Source organism: Gobio gobio (genome assembly GCF_949357685.1).
Source record: "Gobio gobio genome assembly, chromosome: 9".
In the NCBI taxonomy this organism is placed as follows: Eukaryota; Metazoa; Chordata; class Actinopteri; order Cypriniformes; family Gobionidae; genus Gobio; species Gobio gobio.
In genome coordinates, this window is record NC_137115.1 from 33,743,092 (window position 1) to 33,746,858 (window position 3,767).

The following is a 3,767-nucleotide window of genomic DNA, read 5'->3' on the forward strand; positions in this document are numbered from 1 at the left end:
TATCAAATTGCATGTAAATATGAAGAAAAAAAATCTTCATGGAGAACACTGGTGATGACTACTGTTGCACTGTAAATACTCTCTCTCTCTATAGCCCATTATTGCTGTAATTTGTTTTGATTACATTTTTGTATTTAGTACAATATTACATACTTAAAGGGATGGTTCGTGCAAAAATTTTAATTGTGTCATTTACTAACCCTCATGTTGTTCCAAACCTGTAGAAAATGTCTTTCTTTCTGCTGAACACAAAATAATATATTTGTAAGAATATGGGTAACCAAACTGGGGACTTCCATTTTTTTCTCCATACTGTGGAAGTCAATGTGGTCCATTAACTTTTTGATTACACATATTCTTCAAAATATCTTCTTTCGTGGAAGCCTTCAGGTGAGATTTATAGTCATTATGCAACATTTAGTGGTGACAAATATTTAGTTATAATATAAAGTTATAACTAAATATTTTTCACCACTAAATGTTGCATAATGACTATAAATATATATGTTGTTTATCTGAGGAAGGAGAGAATTTTTTGACTGTTTCTTTGTTTATCAAGTTTTTAACTCCATTTTAGAATCAGGGCTATTTGCATGGCAGGTCTCACAATCAATAACATTTAAATTGTAATAATATAAAACATTTCAACTTGACACAAGATAGACACTCTATTTGGGTGATACATTCTGAAATATTCCATGTAAACATGTTTCTGATTAAAAGTTCAAAATTACAGTCCAACAGAATATGTTTAACAGTCAAATGAAGTTGACACAAGAGACATAAAGTGAAGACTTTATTTTAAAGCCAGTCTGCAAGTTTCTGCCGTCCGTAATGCCTCTTTGTCGCCATCTCTGTTTGAAACCTGCAATTCATAGTTTTTACGGGTCGTCACACGCTTATAGGAACGCTCACCTGGAGGGCAAAACAAGGCTCTCCTCCATTGCCCGCAAGTAATTTTTTACCAGGTTTGTAGTCAGTATTAATGCGGTAAGACTGTGATATTAAAATACCAAATTCAAGATACACCTTATTGATGTTGCATAATTTGTACAGGAAAGCAGACGAACACAGAATATTAGTGCAACACAAGGTTTCTCGTTAGGTGTTTTCCCCATCGAAACCCATTATAAAGAAAATGCGTTGCGTTCATCTTGCCTTATCTACTCGCCTGTATATAGTATGCATCATCAAAAAGGTGTAAACTGAATTTGATCTTTTAATATCACTGTTTTAGTACATTACAGCACTTTAAGGGTGGGTTGCACTAAGGATTATTTACCCTGTCGTCAGTTCACCCTCCGTCTGCTGCTTGATCAGCTCTATAACGGGTTTACTGCCTAATTCAGGGCCGGTGTGGTGCCGAATTCTGACCCCCTGCCAGATTATTACCCCCTAGTATTGGAAGGTTTAGGAGTAGGTGTGGGGGAGGGGTTAGGATTAGGGGTGGGGTTAGGATTAGGCAATCAGGTAGCGACTTCAACGAGGGGGGTAATAATTTGGCAGGGGGTCGAAATTCGGCACAACACCGGCCCTGACCAATTTGCTGCCCTAGGCAAAATTTTACTTGGTGCCCCTTGTATCAAGGTTTAGCACATGTTTTCAGTCTGTTGTGGAAACACTGGTACTGTGTTATTTTTGTAATGCATTTATGTTTCTTTTTTTATATATATATATTGTTGTTGTTTTATAATGTCCAGTCCATTCTACCCCGTCATTATGTTCATGATATTATATATATATTTTTAAAGGCTGATGATAGTTAAACTATACAAAAATAGCACCTACGCCACATTACAGCCTAAAATCAAATGGCAAGAGTAATTGCATCTAGCATTCATGCACAAACTATTCATTGAGAACTAGCAAAAGTGTTTGTTTTCCAGTAGATGGCAGCAATCTTCCACTAAACTATGCACATTCATGTTTTCACCATTAATTAAACTGAGAAATGTAGATATTTAATGTGAATTTTACATAAAATGTTGGTATTTTAAATAAACCTGTGTATAAATATCATTACTAATTTCGGCAAATACATTTTAAAATTGCCATATGTCCCCTTAAAACTGCAAAACTGTAAATCACACTGGCTGTGGACTCTGGAATTAACTAGCGAACATTAGTATTTTACTACTACGCAATTAGATAAACTGTTCATTTATTAGCCTACATCACTTTACCTCTGATGGGGGGGGGGGGGGGGGGTTAATTAAAACACTGCTAAAACTGCTTAAAAAAATGCTCTTCTTACTTAGTATTTTTGACTTGTTTCTAGCCTAAATATCCAAAAAATTGTTAAATCAAGATGCATTTACTAGATAAGTAAAATTACATAAGATATTTTTTCTTGTTTTCTAGAAGATCAAATCAAAATGAAGTGAGTTTTTGTCTTAAAACAAGCTAAATTATCTGCCAATGTGGTAAGAAAAATCTTATTTCTGTTTGGGACAGAAACAAGAAACAAGATTTCAATCAGAAACAAGATTCAAATTATAAATTATAAACTCAAAATTATAACAAATTACTACAAGCTTACCGTTGTGAATCGGGCTAAGGTTAGGAGATAGTTTTGAGCACTGGCCATTTTTAACCAAAAACAAGTTACAGACTGCAGCTTTAAGTTATGGAAGACACTTCTATTTATACTGGGTTTTTATTTAATAAATCATTTATTATTTTGGTAACACTACAATAAGGTTGTATTAGTTAACATTAATGCTTTAGTTAACATGAACTTACCATGAACAACACCTCTTTTCAGCATTATTTAATCCATTTAATCATTATTTAATTAAAAAATCCAGCTGTTCATGGTTTGTTCATGTTAGTTCACAGTGCATTAACTAATGTTAACAAGATTTTAATAATGCATAAGTAAATGTTGAAATTACCATTAACAAAGATAAACAAATGCTTTATAAGTGCAGTTCATTATTAGTTCATATTAACTAATGTAGTTAAATAATGAACCTTATCGTAGTGATATATAAGCTAATTAATGGTCTGAAGCCAGAAGGTGGTATTTGACAGTCAGATTCTTCCAGGTTAAGCGCATCCCTGGCAGCCGTGTCCGCTCTCATATTACCAGTCAGGACAATGTGACTTGGAAACCAGCAAAAGATAATTAAAAGATCGAATTTAGTTCAAATTTCAGTCTTTATGGATTCAAGTGCTTGAATACAAGATACGCATAGATTTTTATGAGAGACTTTGATCAAATTGAAGGAAATGTTTTGGTGGGTGTGCCTCAGGGTGCTGTAATATTTCAAACTCTCTGATCTCTTTGTTGGCTTGATCTGTTTGGGTTTGTTGGTGAGTCATAGTGTCACTTATTACGCAGATAAACATTTTTTTTCACAGTGTTGTCAGTGTTGTGTTTGAGAAACACAGATCACATGCAATCAAAGGCAAGAGATAGAGGTACTACTTTATAATTATAAAACCACTTTTCCACTGTACAAACTTGGTGGTTTTGCCAAATTTCAGCCTAATTGAGACCAAGTAAGGCAAACAGGAAGAAGGGGGGGGGGGGGGGGGGGGGCGCGGAAAGAGAATATGATACAAACAAGATTGAGGAAACTGAGAGGTTGTAGACGGTCACATAATGGAGTGACCATGAGTCAATGCTGTGATTATGGGAAACTGGATGAAGTTTTGGACTCTTATCAGCCTGTTGAGTGAAACACTGATCTCGCTGTTATGTAACTGATCCATACAAACAAACTTCATCCTGAATACGCCAAAAAAAAACTCCCACTACAAAA